The 24459-nt window shown below is 40.5% G+C and overlaps 1 protein-coding gene across 9 annotated transcripts in view; it reads left to right on the top strand.

Moving 5' to 3' along the window:
- DCLK2 (doublecortin like kinase 2) overlaps window positions 1-24459 on the top strand; it is a 144975-nt gene that overhangs the window by 23692 nt on the left and 96824 nt on the right. The gene's annotated exons all lie outside the window — the stretch shown is intronic.

Genomic DNA, 24459 nt, shown 5'->3' with positions numbered 1-24459 from the left:
ACACTGGAGCAGTGTCTTCTGGGGAAAAAAAATCTAAAACCATATCTAGTTACTAGGTTGCTTTCTGAATCATTAACAAAATTTAAAAATTAGGTTCTAAAGATTCCAGTAGAGTATAGTGAAGTTACGACTTTTCAAGGTTAATTAGAGTAATGATTAGAAGGCAGCCTGTCCCTGGACAGGCTTATAGTATTACTGGAAATAAGACACTTTTGAAGTTGAGTGAATAGCACCGTACAACACAAAACCCTAAGATTTATTCTGCAAGTAATTAAAACTAAATTAGACCATGAGACAGAAAGGAGATTGGATAAATAGCTAATTTTTGGTGAATGTGGGGAAGGCAGAAACTATAAAGATAAATATTTAAGATACCCAACAAAAGGAAAAATGAAAATCAGAAGTATGCCAAATTAGAAAACCTAATTGGCATGTAAACAATATATGCAGCCTGACTAGGCGGTGGCGCAGTGGATAGAGCGTCGGACTGGGATGCAGAGGACCCAGGTTCGAGACTCCAAGGTTGCCAGCTTGAGTGCGGGCTCATCTGGTTTGAGCAAAGCTCACCAGCTTGGACCCAAGGTCACTGGCATGAGCAAGGGGTCACTCGGTCTGCTGAAGGCCCGTGGTCAAGGCACATATGAGAAAGCAATCAATGAACAACTAAGGTGTCGCAATGCGCAAGGAAAAACTAAGGATTGATGCTTCTCATGTCTCTCATTCCTGTCTGTCTGTCTCTATCTATCCCTCTCTCTGTCTCTGTAAAAAAACAAACAAACAAAAAAACAGTATATGCAGAGGAGATTTTAAAAATTGAAACTTGGGTTTGGAAATCTCCAAATGAATTTTCTTAAGGGAAATTTTAAGTGAAATAAAGAAGTTGAAAATCTAATTAAAATAGTAATCGTTGAAATTTTAGTAGTTCTTCAAAAAAGCTCTAGGCTAGGAATATTTAGATGTAAAAATGTTAACTAAAGCACAAGCAAGTGCAAGTCATTAACATTAATTAAAGAATAGTGCACTGCTATGAGCAAGATTCATGACTAGAATTCAAGGATGGCTTACTTTTTAGAAACCTGTCAATACATGGGATCTAGAAGATAAAGTTATTGTACACGTAATCCCAAAAAGATGTCACAAAAGCATTTGACAATATACAAAATCTGTATTCAGTTAGAAATTTAGTAATACAAATGGAAGGCAAATTGTCTGACTCAAAAATCCTATCTGAAACCATAAATCTGTGTATATCGGTATACAGATGAGATACTGGAAGTATTTGTATGATAATTAGGTCAAGGTAAGGATGCCTAATAACACCAGTATTCTGCCTTCTTTTTTTTCCCTCTCTTTTTAAATTTATTTATTGATTTTAGCCAGAGAGGAGGGGAGAGAAAGAGAGAGAGAGAGAGACAGGAACATTGATTTGGTCCTGTGTGTGCCCTGACTGGGGATCAAACCGACAACCTCTGTGCTTCAGGATGAAGCTCCAACCAACAGAGCTATCCGGCCAGGGCAAATTGTATTTTTTTTTTTTAGAGTTTATTAATGTTTAGAGAGAGAAAGAGAAAATGGGAAGAGGAGCGGGAAGCCTCACCTCCCGTATGTGCCTTGAGCAGGCAAGCCCAGGGTTTTGAACTGGCGACTTCAGTGTTCCAGGTCGACTCTTTAGCCATTGCGCCACCACAGGTCAGGCTCAGCATTCTTGTAAACATTTCTTCCTGATTTTTATTTATAGTTTAATTGCAATTTCAATAAGAATCTAAATGAGTGTTTGTGAGGAGGGATACCTGACAAAGTGATTTTAAAAGTTAATATGGAAAAATAGGCAGGCAGATATTGGAAATAATGATTAATGGGCTCTCATGCTAACAGATATTAAATCATCATTCTCATACTATACCAAAAATAAATTCCAGGTGTTTTAAAAATATAGATGTCAACATGAAACAAAAGAACTAAAGGAAAAGATGTCAATAGTTGTGTTGAAATGGGAAAGGATTTTTAAGCAAAGAAGTAGTAGGAAGATCACAAAGGGAAAGATTGATTAGACGACATAAAAATGAAAACTTTCTAGATGTCATAAACAAGGGTTATATACTTTTATATTAAGTTATAGTAGTTTAATATGAAAAAAACTTAACACTGCAATGGCAAGATGAACCAAAGACCAAACAATTTGAAAAGGTAGAATTATAAATACTAGGTATAAAAGATTCAGTCTCACTAAATAAATATGATATGAATTAAAGCAATGAAATATTTTTAATATTTAAAACAGATATGTTTTTGAAAAAGAAAACATTCATTTTAAATATGCACTGAATTACCATTCTCAAAAGAATGATGGAAGTGTAAATTTCATAATCTTTATGGAAAGCAATTTGTTTTGTACAACTATATAAATGTTCTTACTATTTGAACTAATATATTAACTTAAAGGGATTTATCTTAAATAACCTTAGATGTGAACCTAATTATGCATGAGAATTCATCCCAAAAACAAGAGCAAAAGACTGGAAATCATTTAAAAGCCCTAAACTAGAAAACAATTAAAATAATATTACCATAAAATTCTTAGGAGTAGCCAATGAAAATTATGTTTGGGTGACTATTTAAAGACATGGGAAGAGGTTAAGTGGAAAAAACAAGACAAAAACTCTATAGTATGGTTTCAATTTTATGTTAAAAAAGAAAAAGTACAGGAAGAATTTTTTAAAAAACGAATTCCGAAGGAAACCCAATTATAGTTGCCATCAGAAATCCAGCACTTGCTGTTCTGATTTCTACTGCTCCTTCCTCGTGTCTATTGGAAAGCAAAAACTCAAGCACTGAGAAAGAAAACAAAGACTGATTTCAATCAGATTGTGGAAATTAAAACATTATGAGTTAATCCTTGAAATTGTGACATGTGGCTATAATGTTACAAGCATCACTTTTGTCACTGTTCCTGTTTAAACATCATTTCCCATGTGCAACAAAAAGAGATTCTTTTAAACATTTAAATAAAACATTTCTTTATACATAGACTAGATTTTATTTTTCCTTGGCATAACTTTGGATATTTTCAGAGTGCCAGGTATCCTTCAAAGCGGTAGTTGTATTGGCAATGATTCAACATCTGTACTCTAGGTGGGCTTGCAATGTAAAACTTCATGTGTTTTTTGGTTGAGATATGTTATAACTATAAAGAGGACATTAAATCTTGCTTTGAAGTAGTGTAAGAAATTTGTCTCATGCTTAAAATTAATGCAGATCCTTAAATGGGCAGTGTTCATTCCAGTTTAATTTTATAATTATTTATTTTACGGGTGTGTAAAACTCTGCTCTCTGAAAATTCTCAAGAAAAGGACAACTTTGCTTAGGAGAAGAGAAAGGAATGAGAAAAAAAAACTATGATATGTTCATGAGTTGTTCCTCCACTAAATTTTAGGCTGTCGGCCTCAAACTTTTACGTTTTTTTCGTGGTTACTTCCTAACTAGGTTTGTTGTTTTCATCTTAAATAAGTCTAATCTTTGACACAAGCACAGAGCTTAAACAATTTATAGGCAGTTCATTATGAACAGTCACCAATTCCATCCTGATATCTATGTTAGAGGTTGAAGGGGCCTTGGTTATCTTTTTATGGGCTTAAAAGATTTGCTGGCTGAAGAAGGAATGAAGGGTGTATTTATTATAAGCTGTAGCATTTATGCCGGTAATGCAATGTCCCTTGAATGTTCTCTTCTGTCTGATTGAGTGATCACATCTTCCATTTCCAACATCTGACTTGGTTGGTACAACCAACTCATGTATTTTATGTCTCTTGTAAAAATCACTTCAAATAAAATAAAATTTTAGGATTTTATCCATATTCACTCTTGGGTTCCCTTTAGGGCAGAGCATTGGTTCTCAGCTGGGTACGTTTTTGCTTTAGGGGACATTTGGCAGTGTTTAGAGTCATGTAACAATGTCCTGACTGGGTACGAGGATTCTACGGGCATGTAGTAGATAGAGGCAGGGATGCTCACGGTCCTGCAGTACGGCGGGACAGACACATCGTAGTTCTTTGGGGTCTAAAATGTCTGTAGTGCTATGATTCAGAAACCTGGTATGAAGTAGGTGAAATAAGTCAGAAGGAAAATGATACTTGTTTGAATGTTAACTTTGTCAGTTAGGCCACATGCTAAACTTTATTTGGGTACTTACAGATTTTCTCACTGTACACTTTTATCTAATTGAGGCAGGTGTGTTAGAATGCCATGGTGAAAGTCTGTATTGTCTTGGATTTCCATTTGTTTGTCTTTGTTGTGTGAGGCTGATGTGCAGTTGGTTAGTACATCTTCACAGTGGATTAAATAAAGACGTCTCCAGTGGTTTTATGTGTATTTAAAGAGACATTGTAAAAAAAAATTATGATTTACTCCTGTGCAGTTTTAAGTATTTAATACTTAAAAAGTGGTGTCGTGCCTGACCTGTGGTGGCGCAGTGGATAAAGCGTCGACCTGGAAATGCTGAGGTCGCCGGTTCGAAACCCTGGGCTTGCCTGGTCAAGGCACATATGGGAGTTGATGCTTCCAGCTCCTCCCCCCTGTCTCTCTCTCCTCTCTGTGTCTCTCTCTCCTCTCTAAAATGAATAAATAAAAATAAATAAATAAATAAAAATGCCTTCTAAAAAAAAAAAGTGGTGTCGTGATTATCAATTTCATAAGTATACAACCTATGTATTTATAGATGGGATGACTAGAAAAAAATCTAACTAGAAGTCATGACTATTCTCTTAAATAATTTTCTAAACATGCAATTAGTTTAAATTAATTGCTTTACTTTTGTTTTCCTTTTGCCAATGAAACTTTGAACTTTTAAGTTAAAGAAATTTTATAGGACAAGGGTTACTTTTTTAAATTTCGAACATCAGAGTGACTTTCTTATAATAAACTGTAGCAGGGGAGTTCTTTTTAAACATGTATTTATTCTGTTAAGGGACTAAGACGTCCAAATATAACTTTTGTCCACATGTGTAAAAAATTCTAACTTTTAGCTTTCCCAGAAACAGCAGAGTTTTAACATAAAAGAAACATATTTAGTGGAATTTTGGAACAAGTTGATTCTTGTCATGGGCAGAGGCAAAACAGACTCAGAAATTGCTAGCAGTTGATGCTTTGGGGGTAAAATACTTCCAGACTTTGGGCCCACTGCCAACCTTAGGATGCCCACGTGCAATAGGTTCTCCTTGAGGATTGCAGAGTGCCTCCATCTTATCAGTCATCTCAGGGTTTGTAAGGTTTCCATCCTTACTTTTAAAAAGGTTTGTTTCATAGGTAGCTTAATAGAAATAGTTTTGTTTGGTACCTAACTTTAACTTTTCTGGCACCACAGTCTCTAGTAAAGGTTCATTTCTTTATAATAATAACCTAACCGTTCTTATTGAAAGCAGTCTTTTCTCAAAAATTGCTACATAGTAATCAAACAGCGGTTGATACCTATTCATAAATATTTTCTACAATTCATTTAATCCTGATACAATTTTTCCTTGAAGTAGATGAGGACAGAGTTTGATTTTAGTTATCACATTGCTTCCAAATACCTGCTTTTTTTTTATTTTTATTTTTGGTACGTAATAGAAATCCAGAAAACTGTGCTTTGTCTAACTAGATGCATTCATACCTGTGAAATGCTGATCACACTGATCTGTCTTAAGTAATGATGGAGAATTGTCCCAATTAGAAATCAACAGACTAAAGAGTAACTAGTGGGATTTTTCAGTGTGGCAGGAAGTCCAGGTAAAGAAAAGGAGAAAACATTCAGTTTGTCCTTTGATCCCTGCTCTAAGCAGAAAAGGTCAGGGGAGGCCTAATCTTTGTTTTTGATTTGAGGAACACCTCTTCAAAGAGTGATCTAAAGAGTGCAACAGAGGAATAAAGAATTTAGTTGAAGTAAAGTTGTGATTGGCCACTCTGGTATCCATTGTTTGAACAGTTCCCCGACCTTTAATATTATAATATTTTCACCCTTTTAGTGGGAAACTAGAAGAGAACACTAGAATCCTGTCAGTAGTTACTGCGGTTGCAAACTAGAAGATATATTTAACAAAAACAATTTTAACTTGCAACAAATCACGCAGTGTAAGTGTAGGCGAAATAAAAATGACATCACTGCCAACTCTTTTGTGTTTCCTGATTCATTCTTCTGATGTGTAAGCTAAAGTAATGTATGGAGCATAAAGATTGTGTTAAATTCATTTCACTTTTGTTAGAAATGTATTTTTCAGTGGTTCTAATAGTTATGAAAATACATATTTTGTGACATATGTATTCTACACTGCTTAGAATGACAGCGAACAGCTTAATTAGGTCATCGAGAAAGCTCGACGCTTCCTACGTCAGGAATTACGGTAGTTCATTCTGTTAGTCCTTTCTGCTCATCCTCACATCAGCCTTGAGCGTTAGGTGTTCTCATTCTGTTTCCAATGGGGAAATTGAAACAAAGAAATCAAGTGACCTGTTCAAACTCACATTGCTGGCGGGGCTGGGTTCATACCAGGAAGTGTGTGTGATTCTAGACCTAGCTTTGTGCAGGTGAGGTCGTCAGTGATTATAATGAGGGACAGGAAAAATGACTAATCAGGTTATTTTATTGTAACTTTTTTTTTAAAGGTTGTAGAGTGATGCGATTTTACCTGGGGTTTATCTAAATGTGGTAAACTTTTTCAGACCCTACTCAAAGAATAATGAAAAAAACAGGTTGAGGAATGATAATGCACTTGACAAAAAGATGGTTTATTTTATAGATTTGATTTTTAAAAATTAAAGCCTGCGGCATTGCAGATTATTTAGAAAATATAGGAAAAAAATCACAATCCTTCCATTTTAACACTATTTTTACAATTAAGTATTCCTATCTATATTTTCATATGTGTGTGCTTTATTTTTTTAAAGGGAAACTACCCCAGTAAAATTACTATACTTCTGCTGGAATAATTTAAACAATTCAGAAAAATGCAAAAAATGCAAGTTTCTTTTTATAACTGCCTTTCTTCATAAATCTCATTCTACTTCTTAAAGGTAACCACTAATCACAGTTTTGTTAATGCAATTTAAATACATATGTGCACACGGTTTTTATATAACGTGGCTTTTATGTGTAATTCTGTATCCTGTTCTTTTTCACTTATTAATCGTATTCTTCCATGTTATGTAGTCTTCATATGTCATACTTACGTAAGTGACTGAATAATGTTCCATTGGCCTGATGTATCCTAATTTATTTAACCTATTGCTAGACATTTGGGTTTTCAGTTTTTTTTATTTTTTCAGTCTCTGGTCATCTTGCTGCCGGTAGATGTTAACCTGTTTTGGATTATTTTCTTTGCTTAGGGTAGATTCCTAGAGGTCGATTACTAGAAGAAATTCTTAAGTATTGTATTTTCAGGCTTGAGAGAGACTATCAAAACTGTAGACAAAAAGTTGTCCTAGTTGGCGATGCCACTAGCATGTGCTGACGTATTTCTGTATCTGGGAGAGACTTAGTCAGGATTAATTGGGACAGCCAGGCACAATGTTCATACTCAATTTGTTGCATGGAAAAACACACGTTCTGTGAAATTGAAACCCACATGTGTTCCTCTTACCACTTCTACCTCTGCTGCTTTCTGTTCTAGAAAATAGTTTAACAAGAAAAGCCAGTTGACAGCTAGTGCTGACCTACTAGTCTTGAAAATGTTCATTTTCTTCCTGAGAAAACAAAAAGGAAACTTTTTTTTTTTTTTTTTTTACAGAGACAGAGAGTGAGTCAGAGAGAGGGCTAGACAGGGACAGACAGACAGGAACAGAGAGAGATGAGAAGCATCAATCCTTAGTTTTTCATTGCGCGTTGCAACACCTTAGCTGTTCATTGATTGCTTTCTCATATGTGCCTTGATCGCGGGCCTTCAGCAGACCGAGTAACCCCTTGCTGGAGTTCAAGCTGGTGAGCTTTGCTCAAACCAGATGAGCCCACGCTCAAGCTGGTGACCTCGGGGTCTCGAACCTGGGTCTTCTGCATCCCAGTCTGATGCTCTATCCACTGTGCGATCACCTGGTCAGGCAAGGAAACTTTTTTTTTTAAGCAAACAGTCCACATTATGAAACTATGTGGCCTTAATCATGAACTAAAAGACCTAATGCTTCAGTTAGTGTTTTCTTTATAACCTTTGTAGATGCCAGAAATCCTATGAGTAGATTACCAGTGTTTAGTAAATTCCAGTAGTGTTTGCTTTGTGATATTCTGATTCAGAATTGAGTTAAGATCACTTGAAATAGATGCTTTGTCAAGTTAATAGACGAAGTTTTGGTAGGTTACGGCTAACCTTTGGATTTGTTTTGTAAAATATCATGAATGTCTGCTAATCCCAATTTCTACAATATGTATAATATAGATAATATTTAACAGGCTTCACTGGATTTTATGAAAGGGTCGTTTACTCATCATGTCTTATGGTATTACCGAGGACAGGTGCAAAGTCAATATAGTATTTCAGAATGTATAACTGATACAGGGTATTATTTAGTCTAGCGTGCTCATGGTAAAGAACCTGTTGAAATCTGTGCTGCTCTTCCAGGTAAAGAGCCTGACTCCAAGTTTTGTGTATGACCAGCTTGTTTGCAGATCACAGTGCAAATCTAAGAACCTCTGCTTTGGCCTGTTTTAGTCTGTTCCCTCTAGTTGGGGGAAGTATTTGTTTTTAGCCTTGTAGTCATTGACTTTTCTGCAGAGCCAAAAGTTAAGCTTAACCATGGTCATCCCCATTCTTAGGGTGCTGCCACATAGAAAAGGAATTAATTGAACCTAAACTAAAACTTATTTTGTGGAGGAAAATAGTGCTAGAGTCAGCATTGGCTCTCTCAGTAACCCTGTGCAATTTTCCGGATTTAAAAATTAACCTTTTGTGGGTGTTTTTTTTTTTTTTTTTTGAAGTAAGGAAAAACGCCACACTTCAAACAGTAAAACTAGTTTTCAAGAATATTCTCTGTATATTTTTAAAACACTTTAATTGTAGTGCGACACAGCTGCCAGACTCCCAGCAGTGTTGGGAAGTTCTGCCTGTTGTCGTTCGAGGTCCGCCTCCACAGACGTTTTACTCTCTGAGCGGGAAGGCTGTTAGGAAGAAGGTTGACCTGAAAGGAACATTCTGTTTTTCCTTCCGCACTTAGGCTCTTCCCAAGACTTGGTAAAGTAAAAGTTTCATTTAAAAAAGTTTTTTTTTGTAATGGTTTATGGCAGGTTTCTCTAAATGTGAACATTAAGACATTTGATTGTATTTAAAAATACTGCTCTACCCACATGCTCAGTCATGAAAATGCCATTGGAAGTATGAGTTACGGAAGGTATTTAAATACCTGTGTATTGGGACTTTATTAAAACTGACATTAGTTACATGGTTGTGTTTCTGAAGGATTAAGTTTATTAAACACCTAATCTTTAGGATCACTTATGCTATATATTTTCAGTGGTAAAATACGATGGCTGACACATGCCATTGTGAAAATGCAAATTAAAAAGTTTTCTTTTTAGAAAAAGCAGAGGTTGTGTAAATGGAAACTTGTAAAAGCCCAGTTCGGTAACCTAATCCAAATGTTAACATTTTATGTGTTTTCACTTAATATAGTAGTCCATATTTTTACATGTACATAAAAGATAAAAGCTTTAAACTTTTTTGAAAGTTTTAAAAGTGATTTTTTACTTCCAGAGCATTCTTGCTTAAGCAGCACCAGTCAGTGTCCAAATCAGTTCTTGAACTTCCAGGAGTTAAGAGATCTGTGGTCAGTGTGATTTGTGCCTCCAAGAAACTAATTACATGCACTGGGGTCAGCAAATACTACTTGAAATTTGTCTTAAAGATATTCATTTCACAATAGCACTATAGGATTGAATGAGATGAGATTCATGCTTCTGCAACACGAGGGATGTCATTAGAGCTGTTTTAATGATGAGAAGGTACATCATTAGCGCCAACTATTGTGGAAGACTATTTACATGTGTCGTCATTTATTTTTGGTTTTTTGTTTTGTTTTGTTTTGTTTTTGTATTTTTCTGAAGCTGGAAACGGGGAGAGACAGTCAGACAGACTCCCACATGTGCCCGACCGGGATCCATCCGGCACGCCCACCAGGAGCGACGCTCTGCCCACCAGGGGGTGATGCTCTGCCCCTCCGGGGCGTCGCTCTGCCGCGACCAGAGCCACTCTAGCGCCTGGGGCAGAGGCCAAGGAGCCATCCCCAGCGCCCGGGCCATCTTTGCTCCAATGGAGCCTTGGCTGCGGGAGGGGAAGAGAGAGACAGAGAGGAAGGAGGGGGAGGGGTGGAGAAGCAAATGGGCGCTTCTCCTATGTGCCCTGGCCGGGAATTGAACCCGGGTCCCCCGCACGCCAGGCCGACGCTCTACCGATGAGCCAACCGGCCAGGGCCTGGCAATATCTTTATGCAAGAATGCTACAGGGCACATCCAAAGAGCTTTTGCCCTTTGGTTTCTTTTCCTTTTCTTTTCTTTCTTTTTTTGTTTCTTTTTTCTTTTTAATTTTTAAATTTATTTATTTTAGATTTTTGTATTCATTTTAGAGAGGGGGGACAGAGAGAGTGAGAGAGAGACAGTGAGAGAGAAGGGGGGAGGAGCAGAAAGCCTCAACTCCCATATGTGCCTTGACCAGGGAAGCCCGAGGTTTCGAACCGGCAACCTCAACATTCCAGGTCGATGCTTTACCCACTGCTCCATTGCAGGTCAGGCCTCTTTCTTTTTCTTTTTCTTTCTCTCTCTTTCTCTCTCTCTCTCTCTCTCTCTCTCTCTCTCTCTCTCCCTCCCTCCATCCCTTCTTCCCTCCATCCCTTCTTCCCTTCCCTTCCCTTCCCTTCCTTTCCCTTCCCTCTTCTTATCTAAGAGAGAAGAGGGGAGAGACAGAGACAGACTCCCACATGTGCCCTGACCAACATCCACCTGGCAATCCCCATCTTGGGTTGATACTCTGCCTATCTGGGTCCATGCTCACAGCTGAGCTATTTTTAGTGCCTGGCATGGAGGCTCCACAGAGCCATCCTCAGTGCTTGAGCTTATGTGCTTGCATCAGTTGAGCCATGGCTGTGGGAGGGGAAAAGAGAGAGAGAGAGAGAGAGAGAGAGAGAGAGAGAGAAGGAGAAGGAGAAGGGAGTGGGAGGGGAAGGGATAGAGAAGCAGATGGTCGCTTCTCTTGTGTGCCTTGACCAGGAATTGAACCTGGGATATCCACATGCAGGGCTGATGCTCAACCCCTGAGCCAACTGTCCAGGGCTGCCCTATGGTTTTAGTTAGACCTCTTGGCTATGACTGTATTTATCCCTGGAGGCTGCCTTTTCCCCAGGCACATTTAAACTGTCAGAACTAGTTTTTAAGATTCAAATAAAGATCAGTTTCACTACTTTATAATTTGTAAATTGTTTACCAGAACCCATTATAGTATGATTACTTTTTAGTCTTTAGGCTTGGCTCTGTATAGCTTCCTAGACTTTTCCCAAAAAAGTCACCCTTATATTCACCCTTAAATAACAGACTTCATTAATTTTATTCTATGAGTTGTTATAATTCCTGACTGTCATTTATCTTATGGCTTGTGAAAGCCTTGATTTGGTCAATGGAACCATTTTCAAGTTGGATCCTTTGTCTTTTTGACATTTTTTAGGATGGTAAGAATGAAAGAAAACTATGTCAGGTTCATAATTAGACCTGTAGCAAACTAAAATCCTATAGTAATTCTGTATCCCAACAACTCTAGATCCTCTGTTCTCAGGTGTCTTCTAATGCACATTCTCATGTGTGTCTGCAAACTTGATTTTAAAATTTTTATTTATTGGATTTAAAGAGACAGAAAGGGAAAAAGAGAGAAAGAGAGAAACATAGATTGGTTGTTTCACTTATTTATGCATTCCTTGGTTGATTGTTGTATGTGCCCTGACTGGGGATTGAGCCTGCAACCTTGACTCCTCAGGACAACACTCCAACCAACTGAGCTACCCGGCCAGAACCAGACACGTGATTTCTATTCATTGTACACGGCTCCTGGTTTCTGTGCAACTCTCTTTATGTCTCAGCATGTTTTTCATTACCCCTAGACCCATGCTGGTGAACCGTTTTATAAAAACCGCCCACTTTTGCAGTGCTGGTCAACCTGTTCCCTCCCGCCCACTATGTTCCAGCTTTCCTGGTGGGTGGTAGCCAAGCAACCAAACAGTAGCTAGATTGGCACTAGTGGGTGGGAGGGACCAGGTTGACCAGCACTGCAAAAGTGGGCGGTTTTTATAAAAAGGTTCGCCAGCACGGCCCTAGACACTAGGGCCTAAGCTCTGTCTCATTGAGTCGTTGGTTATTGCCCAATATAAGAGCATCATCATAGGCCATTAGCTTCCCGGTGTTGACCTATAATGACTGCTTTTAGGAAAACACTCATGATTTGTTTTTGAAGAGTTGCTGTGGTATGAGTCATCTGGGCTGTGTGCAGTGCACTTGGCTCATAAGGGGCCTGAGTATTGAGGGCATCTAGGGGATCAGTGATTATCTGATGTAGTGGTTATTGACTGGATGTTACTTTGCCCCTGAGGGGGGCATTCAAGGAGGGGTAGAGTGTGCTACTAACTATCTGGTCCAAAACATCAATGTTGCCGGTATTGACAAATCATAGCCTAATTTAAATGATAAAGAGAGAAAAGAAAAAGGGGTTTTGAAGGAAATGCAAGTGGTTTGGAGTGGCCAGTGTAAGGGATGTAGGTATGTATGTCTGGTGGAGAGTAGATTTTTGAAATTAAAAAGCTAGGCAAAGGCAAGATCGTGCACAACATACACTGCATTTCCTGGGGTAGAAACCTCACCCACCGGGCTTCGGGTAGGCATTGAAGAATTGTAAGGATCAGATGTGCGTGGGAGCAAGTTTCCTCTGGGGAGTGAGAATTGAGTTCACAGAAATGATCAATTGTAAAGGAATGAATGTCCCAAGGTGTGGGAAGCTGTTTCAGATAACATTACCTCAAAGTTGTAATGTGTTTTACAGTTCCCTGAATGCTTTTGGGAAATGGTTCCTAAACTCCATTCCAGATAGGAAGCGGACATTCCCAAAGAAATTTAAGTCATTTCAGAGGATAAAGATTTGGTTTTAGTAGGAAGTGAGAAATATGGTATGGGTCAAAGTTTGTGGACAGAAAGTATGATTTGTTTAAGGATTATACCAAATCGCCTGACCTGTGGTGGTGCAGTGGATAAAGCAGGCATGGCCAACATATGGCCCACGGGCCAGATTCGGCCCATGTAATGAGTTTATGTGGCCCACGATTAAATTTGTAATATTCTCCGCTACTTTAAAATCTCAGCTACTCAGAAGCGGAAGCGTCTTTGATTATTGGAAATTGAGATATTTAAGAAGATAGTGATACGCAGAAAAGAATTCCGCGTGTGACTACTCTAGGGTTAACTTCCAATAATTGGTTGAATGGATTCACGATACTTCTTCATTTTTTAAAAAAATTCCATTATAAAGATTTACAACTTTTGTACTCGTCTATACTTGATACGAACTGTTTGATGTTTAGCGGTGATGTGAAACCCACATTCTTTTTTTTTTTTTTTTTTCATTTTTCTGAAGCTGGAAACGGAGAGACAGTCAGACAGACTTCCGCATGCGCCCGACCGGGATCCACCCGGCACGCCCACCAGGGACGACGCTCTGCCCACCAGGGGGCGATGCTCTGCCCATCCTGGGTGTCGCCATGTTGCGACCAGAGCCACTCTAGCGCCTGGGGCAGAGACCACAGAGCCATCCCCAGCGCCCGGGCCATTGCTCCAATGGAGCCTTGGCTGCGGGAGGGGAAGAGAGAGACAGAGAGGGAAAGCGCGGCGGAAGGGTGGAGAAGCAAATGGGCGCTTTTCCTGTGTGCCCTGGCCGGGAATCGAACCTGGGTCCTCCGCACGCTAGGCCGACACTCTACCGCTGAGCCAACCGGCCAGGGCGAAACCCACATTCTTTTAGGCGGAGTTTGCCAGTGTGCACCCAAGATCAAACAATTCGTTATTTTTGTGGTCAAGTGTGCTGAATCAAGTGACATTGTAGCATAGACAGTAGCTGCAGTTGATAACTGAAAACGTGTCCAGGCTGTTTGTAAAATGAAATAATGGTTTTATTTGCAATATAACCCCTTCAAGCTCATTCTATTAATTAAATATTGTTTCAATTGATTGCGATACAGTTTAGATATTTATACGATATGTAATTATATTTTTATTAAAATAATATTGTATATTAAAATGTTTTCACTCACATTTATTCATAAACAAATTACATAATAAAATTTTGTTTACTTAAACAAATTGTTTTTGTATTTAATTAACATTTTTTAATTTTAATACTTCATCTGGCCCGTGAAAAAAAATTTCTTTCTAATCTGGCCCAGGGGCAAAAACTGTTGGCCAGGCCTGGGATGAAGTGTGGACCTGGAACACTGAAGTTGCAGGTTCGAAACCCTGGGCTTGCCTGGTCAAGGCACATAAGGGAGTTGATGCTTCATGCATTTCCCCACCTTCTCTCTCTCGCTCTCTCTCTCTCTCTCCTCTTTCTAAAATGAATAAATATACAATCTTAAAAAAAAATTATACCAAATCTTTGTAGTGACTGGAAATAAGTGATATTTTCAATTTTTGGACTTAAAAAAGAGCATTAATTTTTCTTGTGCTTTTTATGCTATTAAACTGTTTGAGATGTTTGCGGCAGGAAGGGTATCGGGATTATTATTCAGAAGTAATGCTACAGTGTACAAAAACACTGCCTTTTCTTTTTTATTTATTTTTTAAATTTAAGTGTAATTCATACACAATCTTATATTGGTTATATTAGTGTCAGGTGTACAATATAGCGATGGTACATTTTTACACCTTACAGTGTGGTCATGCCACTAATTCTAGTACTCATCTGTCACCGTGTAAACTTACCGCAATAAGGCTGCCTTTCCTGATGTGCTGCTGGAGTTGTGAACGCTTTCCGCTCCTTTCTCGGCGTACACCTGACATGATGAGGCGGTTGGTGACCAGGAGGCAAATTTGTGTTGGAGGAAAACCTGTTATTGTCATATGAAGCTACTGTAACATTTTATTCCTAATCACACATTTATTTAGGGATGACTTAACAATGTAGTCATTATGACCACTAAGAAACTTGGATACAATGATGCTTTGTAGTAGCAAAAGAAAAGAACCCTTTTTCTTAAAAATCCTGGAGTGGCATAGAAAATAAATGGTCTAGTCTGCATGAGTCAGTCATGCTATGCTCTATTGGAATGCTTTTTTTAAAGAAAATTTGATGCCTTATAAAAATGTAAATGTTCCTCTGGTTTAGCTAATAAGATATGTTATCAGAAGCATATTTTAAAAAATAATTTACTGAAGACCTAACTCTGCTTTATTTTAAAAATCGGTAATGATTTGGCTTTTTGTGCAGTTGTATTTGCCGTTTTCATGCTGGTATAGATAGGCTAGTTGGGTGACACGTACAGTTTTGTGTTGTATAATGATTCCTGGTCAATGGCTTCCTCAAACTGTATTATAGCAACTTAGGCTTTGATACAGGGAAATTAGAGCAGGATTAAGTCTCTGGACATTTTGCCAAGAGGCTTTAAAATATATATATATATATATATATGTATATGTATATATATATATAATATCTGTAAAAATTATATATGTAATGGATGAATGAATGTATGTGTGAACCCTAATGCTTCCTTAAAGGTACACTGGTAGACTGGGTGTTTGCCTAACAAGGAAATTTTATGCAATGTATGTATGTATGTATATATGTATATGTATAAAATCTAAAGCAAAGCTGTGTGGTGCTTAGTGTGGGTTCCCTGGAAGTCTCTGAGTGCCAGCTCCTTCAGAATGCAGATGAGACAAGGTCCTTGCTCTTGAGGCGCTTACACTCTGTGGGAGGAAGTTGAAAACACATGACATAGACAGTGACAAAGGGCTAACAGATACTGCTATTCAGCTGTAGGACAGAAGTGAGAACTAGTGGAGTAGGGAAGAGTTTGTGAAGAAACAGAATATGAACTGGGCTACAGCTGGGGAGACTGATGTAGAGACACTGTTTCCACCCCCTCCACCCACTCACCCACCCCTCCACCCCTCCCAGCCACACACTCAGCAGCAGGGGATAAAAGCAGGATTGAATGCCAATGGTAGTGCCAAGGGGAATGAGGGTAACGTCAGGACACTGTTGGAAATGAGTTGGTAGAAATTTGGTGGTGGGGGGAGTAGATATAAGTTTAAACAGAGAGCTATGTGGAGTGAATGAATGTCAGCTTTTGATGTGACAACAACGTAAAAAAAAAAAAAATACAAAACTATGGTTCGGGGTCATTTTGTCACTGGCCTGATGCTAAAATGGAAAGAGGAGGACTACGCAGCCAATCGGGAGATGCTCCCAGCTGTCTAGTATGATCCAGGGGAGCATGGCAGATGCCGGGCAGAGGCAAAAGGTGTGAAGCAGAGTTCAGGTTGAGTGCAAGGTCTCTAGCTTGGACCACTGGGGGAATTGGCAAATGTTAAAAGCAACACAAGATTTGGCCCTTGGCTCAGTGGTAGAGCGTCGGCCTGGCGTGCGGGAGTCCCGGGTTCGATTCCCGGCCAGGGCACACAGGATAAGTGCCCATCTGCTTCTCCACCCCTCCCCCTCTCCTTCCTCTCTGTCTCTCTCTTCCCCTCCCGCAGCCAAGGCTCCATTGGAGCAAAGTTTGCCCGGGCACTGAGGATGGCTCCATGGCCTCTGCCTCAGGCGCTAGAATGGCTCTGATTGCGGCAGAGCAACACCCCAGATGGGCAGAGCATTGCCCCCTGGTGGCATGCCGGGTGGATCCCGGTTGGGCGCATGCGGGAGTCTGTCTGACTGCCTCCCCATTTCCAACTTCAGAAAAATACAAAAAAAAAAAAAAGGCAACACAAGATTTGAAAGGAGCTACTCCAGTGCGCTTTATTGAGTTGTCAAGCCACAGAGCTGGCTCCACGTCATACCACAGAAGTGCCTGAAAGCCCTGGTGTCCTAAGGTGCCACTAAAGGTTGAACAGGCAGAAATACTGAAGATTCATATTTCTTGGAAGTTTTTTATAGATCTATGGATATAGATATACAAATACCTGTAAATGTGTAGCTTCTACACTAAGTTGGTCATTTTATTAAGGTGACATGGCAATTTGTCATTGTGAGGTGGAAAAACAACCTAGTTAATGTTCATTGAGGAATAAAGTAAATTAATTTTTTATGTTTATTTTATTTTTTAGTGAGAGAGAGAGGAAGGGAGAGAGATGAGAAGTATCAACTTGTAGTTGCATCACTTTAGTTGTTCATTGATTGCTTTCTCCTATGTGCCTTGACCAGGGGGCTCCAGTTGAGCCAGTGACCCCTTGCTCAAGCCAGTGAACTTGGGCTTCAAGCCAGCGACCATGGGGTCATGTCTATGATCCCATGCTCAAGGCAGTGACCTCAGGGTTTTGAACCTGGGTCCTCTGTGTCCCAGGTCTAGCTTATTTATTGATGAGAGAGAGAGAGAGAGAGAAAGGCAGGAAGAGGAGTGGGAAGCATCAACTCATAGTTGTTTCTCATATGTGCTTTGACCAGGCAAACCCAGGGTTTCAAACCAGCATCCTCAGAATTCCAGGTTGATGCTTTATCCACTGTGCCACCACAGGCCTAAATTTATATTTTAAACGCCCACTTTATTGTTGACCTAATGGGGTAGAAAGAACATTCTTGTTGATTTACATGTCACAAATTGCTTGTGTGGGAGTTTTTTGTTTTTTTAAGTAGGCGGAGTTTTTTTATGTGTGAAGAAAAACATTTTCTTTAAAGTACAATTTAAACCTAGTTTAGCAAATATCCTTATTTGGATGTGAGGCTAATGTGACCCCAGAAAATGTGACAGAGAACTACATTGTGATTGGAACAAATTTTGCAGAATAGCTCTAAGAACCTGTGACACTCTCCTGTGAATAAATAGCTGAGGTCCCCTCTTATTGTTTATCTGGGTCCTGTATCTGAGCCTACAACAGGTTTCCAGAGGGTCTGGGTCCAGAGTCACTGGTCCTTGTCCCAGACCTTCCTATTAGAGGTAGAAATGCTGTAGGAGTCCCAGGGAGACAGGCCCCAGCACTGGTGCCTCCTTGTTGCACCTGGGCAGGCCCCTCTGTTCCTCATCTAGGTGACGTGCGCTGCCCTCCTCCTGGGCAGAGCTGAGCTTCCCTTCCTAGGGACTCACCCACCGAGGAGCAGGGTCGAACCCTGTGGGCAGGACCACCTGCATAATTTGTGGGCGGTGCACAATGAAAATGCAGGACTCCTTATTCAAAAATTACTAAGAATTTCAAGACAGCAACATCAGAATATGAAAACAAGTATGAGACTGTGTGCACCAGCACAGGTCACACACCCTGGACTGGGGTAAGCTGAGGAGTCCTCGAGCTCTCTCAAGTCGTGTGAGGCACAGGTGGGCTGCCTTGCCTTCCTTGCAGTTGCACAAGGGTAGAGACCGGCTTCTCCCACCTTCTCTTCACACACCTGTCCGTGATCCAGTGTTAGGAGAGTGGACGTTCCCCTCATCCCCTCGGCATGCAGGTTGATTCTGTTCTTAGGAGCACTCTTTCTAGAGGCTTGGCTGACTTCTGACATTCTAGTGCTACAATGTATGCTACAAAATACAGGAGAAGACACAAGCCTTCCTGGGAGAGGAGGGCTGTGAATTAGGGTGTGCTGGTGGGACTGAGCCTTGTGTGGGGAGCAGTATTATTTATTTGAAGGAACAGTTGCAATACTGGGGAGCTCTCCTTGCCAGGGATGGTACAGTTGGTTTTTAGTATTTGCCGTATTTGATTCTATAAAGTTGTGCAAACTCTGAATTAGTGAATTCTGATGCATTACTCCCAGGGGCAGGAGAGGGCTAGGTTCCTGTGAGGTGTGGTCACAACTTGCATCAGTCAGACAATGTATAACCTGGCTTTATGTATGTTTCTGTTTAAAGATAATTTTATAAATATATATAAAACATACAGATAATTTTATAAATATATAATATATTCTGCTCACAGAAATTAGGTGACATTTTGTAGCTTCATATTTATTTTGAAGTATCCCCTAATTTTTGTCAGCAGAATATTTATATTGTTGACTCCTTTACATTGAACGTATAGCCAACAGCACTGTGATAAAAACCTGGATGAAGCCCTGGCCGGTTGGCTCAGCGGTAGAGCATCGGCCTAGCGTGCGGAGGACCCGGGTTCGATTCCCGGCCAGGGCACACAGGAGAAACGCCCATTTGCTTCTCCACCCCTCCGCCGCGCTTTCCTCTCTGTCTCTCTCCTCCCCTCCCGCAGCCAAGGCTCCATTGGAGCAAAGATGGCCCGGGCGCTGGGGATGGCTCCTTGGCCTCTGCCCCAGGCGCTAGAGTGGCTCTGGCCGCAGCAGCATCGCCCTCTGGTGGGCAGAGCGTCGCCCCTGGTGGGCGTGCCGGGTGGATCCCGGTTGGGCGCATGCGGGAGTCTGTCTTACTGTCTCTCCCAGTTTCCAGCTTCGGAAATATACAAAAAATAAAAAAATAAAAAAAAATAACATGTCCAGCTATTAGTAGGTTACTTTTATGTTAGATCAAGTCATCTTGTGTAAACCAGTCATAACCAAGTGAGGGATTGCAAAGAGTTCCGGTAGGAACAGAGCAGAGGGCTCTGCATGCCTTCAGAGGAAAGGAGAAGGCCCCATACGTTGTCCAGTCTCTAATTATTTTATGATTAAAGCAATTACTTTGGAAGACAGAATTCAGTATTTGTGATACAGTGTTGAAATTTAGGAAATCAGATGACACATTTTGATAGCATTCTCTTCTGAATGTCACTTTTGTGTTGCAAATATTTTGAGATGTTCCTGTGGTGGGAACTATGGTGTAAAATGAACAAATTAGATAAGATAGTGCTTGCTAGGTTGACAAGGTAACTGAAAATGTCCTGAAGAAAATTTTAGTCACTCATATGAAGCAGTTTATTGTCTGTCTGTGTGAATGTGTGTACTGAGGGGCTTAGTGTTGTTTTTTTAATTTTTGTTTTGTTTTTGGTCTAAATTGCCTTCTTACCTCTAAAACAATTCTGTACAATGATGGCACAGTACCTAAGAGGCTAGGTAGTATCTATAATTTATTTCTTGCAGCAAAGACTTTAAAATATTTAAAAAAAACTTTTGTTTGTTTTTCTGCCTTCTAGAACTGCATCCTGCTTTCTGCAGCCTGGGATGCTACTGGCTACAGTTTGGTTTGTAGCTGTTCTTCCCAGCAGACCCCCTGAAACCATGTGTTCTTTCTCCTCACAGCCTTCCGCTTCACTAAGGAGACGGGGTTAGCAACTGCTCTGCTCTCCCTAGTAACGCGGCCTTGCTCTTTAAAGGCATACATCTTTCTAAATAACTGCTCCCTGGCTTACCGAAACCACATGATAATGTCAGACTGTTGACTAGGAGGAAATCCCAGCTTCATTAATTTTATAGTGAAGTGGTTGCTTAGAATACTTTTAAACAATTTGTGGGCTAAATTTTAGAAGATTGGTTTTCTAAATTATTATTTTTTTCTATTCTCTGGAGAATTGGTTCCAAAAATAGCAATAGCTATCTCTCTCTTTTACTCTATCTATCTATCTATCTATCTATCACCTATCTATCTATCTTTCAGATTAGATTTGGCAAAAGCTTACTTCTTGGAGATTCACAGTGCACATTAGCACATGAAAAGCTTTGAGATGTCCTGCAGTGAAGAAACTGTTAGAATGTTTTCCAGATTATTTGGTCATGGAACCCTTTCATGCAGAAGAATACCCTGTTAATATCCCCTTGGCCTAGTGTTCTGTAAAATGCTACCCGATATTTGAAAAATCGGCCTCTTTACCAAATGATTGCTTCTAGATCTCCATCTGTGATCATATTTTCCTCCACACCCCCTCTGACCCCCCTGCCATGTTCCTCCTACCTCTCACATCCACCCTGGTCCTGACAGTGGCTGGACTTTATGCTGTACAGCCAAGTCTGCATCTCATCCCGGGGCCTTTGAGAGATCATTGCTTCAAATACAGTTTCCATGGCAGCTTTGTGAGAGCTCCTGGTGCTGAAATGCTTTGCTTTAGCAGGGGTCCCCAAACTTTTTACACAGGGGTCCAGTTCACTGTCTCTCAGACCGTTGGAGGGCTGCCACATACAGTGCTCCTCTCACTGACCACCAATGAAAGAGGTGCTCCTTCCAGAAGTGCTGCAGGGGGCCGGATAAATGGCCTCAGGCGGCTACATGCGGCCCACGGGCCGTAGTTTGGGGATGCCTGCTTAGAGATACAGAATGAGAATTTTGCAGTTGGACAGACCTGTCCAAAGGGTTTGATTCCTGGGCTCACCATTTATTAACAGTGTGGCCTTTGTCCAAGTACTTGTTAACCTCATTGTTCTCTTTTCTAAACGTGAGTAAAGAAAGATTTATGCTAAAGCACTTAGCACAGAGCCTCACACGTAGTACTTGACTGGTAATTGTGGTCATTAGTGTCTCTGTAGGTCCCGGGAATCATCATTGCAAAAACTGCCTGCAGTTGACTGAGGGTGGCAGGGAGGAGTGTTTGGAATCTATTGTTCCAGCAGGCTAGATTATTATTGTCATTCTTCACTGTGAACTTGACACGTCATAAGTCCTTTTGTCCCATGGACTTGGAAGCCCTCTAAAAGTGGAATTGAGGCAAAGTCTGGACCATGAATAGGCTGGGCTTTCACCTTTTGGGACTGTCAATCAGAGGTTCTTAACCCATGAGTACACACATCAAATCAGCTGTGATGCTAAAATATATCCATCAGCCCCATGCTCCAGGAGGTTCTCATTCACAGGCCTGGTATAGGGCCTGTACAGATAATTTTATAAATATATACAGGTCTGTGATCTCATAGAGTTAGAAAGTAGGACTAAAAATAAAAATGATCCAAAGTTGTCAAGATTAAGTAAGGTATTGGTGAAATGGCCCAGCACATTACTGCAGTTCAGAAGTTATATCCGTTATCTTTTGTTGCCTAAAAAATCACCCCAGACTCAAGGGCATTCATAAGTAAGTGTTTATTTCTCATTCTTGCAATGCTGACCCCAGTGAGCTGCGAGGGAGCCGGGAGTGGGATGAGGCTGGCTGGATGGGTTAGCCGGGGCCGCCTTCCGCCACATCGCTCATCCCCCTCCCGCCAGCAGACCGGCCCTGGTGTTCCCATGGTACAAAAGGTCCTCGAATAATGCCTCTTCATTCAACTTCGTGAGAAAAATAAATCCATTCCCAGCTGGGGCTACTGTCTGTGGGGTTTGCACGTTCTCTCTATGTCTATGTGCATTTTCTTCAGGTATTCTGGTTTCTTCCCACATCCCAAAGGCATTAGGTGAATCAGCGTGTCTAAACTGTCCTGGTGAGTGAGTGTGGGTGTGTATGTGAGTGATCCCTGAGTGGAAGAGTGTGCAGGCAGAGAGGCTGGGAGGGTCCAGCTACCCACAGCCCCAGACTAGAAGAAGTGGGTTGGAAGGTCATTTTCTTAATTTGTTTTTATTCCTCTTTCTTAACTATATGTCTAGCTCACATTTATTTCAGTGTTTAATGGTAGAAAGGTTTTGAGTCTTTATTTAGAAGTTTGATGATAATTTTGTGATCAGAAATATGCTGTGGGAATTTAACTCCTGTTTATATCAATTGGCCTATTATAAAAATTGGTTTTGTTATACATTGTTTCACAGAAAGTCTCAATTTCCAAAAACCTGTTGAGGATGATAAGTGAGGATTCAACTATGTATCACAATTACAGGGAGCCAGTAGAAATACTTGTGTCCTCTTGAAGCTAGACTTAAAACATTACTTCTGCCTCATTCTGTTGGCACAGTTCAAAGTGAGTCATGGCCAAGCTCTTATGTCAAGGAGCGATGAGTTAAATGCAAGAGATATGTGTGCAGGGAAAGGTGAAGAAGAGGAGACAGTAGTACAATTGATCAGCCTGAAACATTGCATTTTAAGATAGAGTAATTGGGTACTATATCTGATACTACATTACGGCTATGTGCAAGAAATTTTTATCTCTGCCTGTTATTCTGTCTACCCTTTTTTATAGGTTAGTTACTAAGAACAGTGGTAATAAAGTATGTGAGAGTAGCTTCAAGGTTATCAAGTATCATAAACCAGTAATAAATAGGGGTAATGTCTCTAAGCTCTTGAGCTCCACACAAAACCGCCCGGTCACACTAGCAGTGGGATTTGAGCGGTGTAGGGATCTCCTGTGCCTCAGCTCCTGCTTGTTTAACCACGAGACTAGCACTGTTACCTCCCCTTTGAGGTGGTTGGGAGGATTCTGTGAGATGCAGTCTGCGTCAGCCTCTTAGCTGGGCACAGTGCCTGCCCAGTGTGAGTGCTCAGTAAGGGTTACATTTTGTTTCCTACAATAAATAAAATATAAAGTTGCCATTTGGCTAACTAAGGCTCAAGAGTCTCTAAAGCGAGTCTAAGATATCTGGGACATTTTGTGAATTTAAGAATCTGAATGGAAAAGTTTGAAGGGTTAAGCCAGCTTTTGGATTTTTCGGGTCTCAGTTATTTACACTTGGGAAGTATTTTGCAAAAAGAAATAATCATTTATCACGGACCCGCCATGGGTACAGTAATGTCTTATACCTCGCAAAAAACCTTAAGATGTGGTCGCCACCCTCGAGAAGCTAGCAAGCAGTGGGAGAAAGCAAAATGGTCACAGCTAAGTGCGGCAGCGTAAAGTGATACGGTGCAGACTACCAGCTGTGTGGGGGTGTCTGTCCAGACTGCTGGGCGGATACCAGTGCACAGGTATCCTGAACTTAGTAGCCTCGGTTCAGCCGGCCGCGCAGTGGTCAGCCACAGCCTCATGCGGTTGTATACTCACTCACACAGGGACAAAGAATGAATTGAACCATGGCTTTGACCAGGCATGTCTGCAGTTGAGCTGAGAATCCATAGAGGGAGGAGAAGGGGGGTTTTGTAGTTGACCTTGCAGCGCTTCGGAAGACTCTTCAGGAGATTGGGGGGGGGGGGCACATCAGCACATGCTGTGGGTCCCCTGCCAGAGCATCATTAATGAGGAAGCATGTTGGCCCATGCCCAGAGAGGCAGAAACGGGTGTAGTCAGGGTATGGTGGCTCTGCATTGCCAAAGCGAATGCCTTTGGAACCAAAAGTATCAATATATTCCAGTATACTGAGCCTGATAGTTGGTGCAAGCTTTTTTTTTTCTTTAAGTATAATTTCAAAGTTTATACGAAATACATTTTGTTTGCCTGTTTCATATCCAAGTGAACTTATTTGTTAGTACGTTTTGGCAAGTGTCACAGGCAAAATATGCCTCTAGAAAGTCACTCCTTAGTTAGAGTTTAGCATTATAATAGTCCATAA

The sequence above is a fragment of the Saccopteryx bilineata genome, chromosome 1, assembly GCF_036850765.1.
Source record: "Saccopteryx bilineata isolate mSacBil1 chromosome 1, mSacBil1_pri_phased_curated, whole genome shotgun sequence".
NCBI classification, from domain to species: domain Eukaryota; kingdom Metazoa; phylum Chordata; class Mammalia; order Chiroptera; family Emballonuridae; genus Saccopteryx; species Saccopteryx bilineata.
The sequence above is the reverse complement of the archived record's forward strand: the minus strand, read 5'-3'. Positions and strand labels throughout refer to the sequence as shown.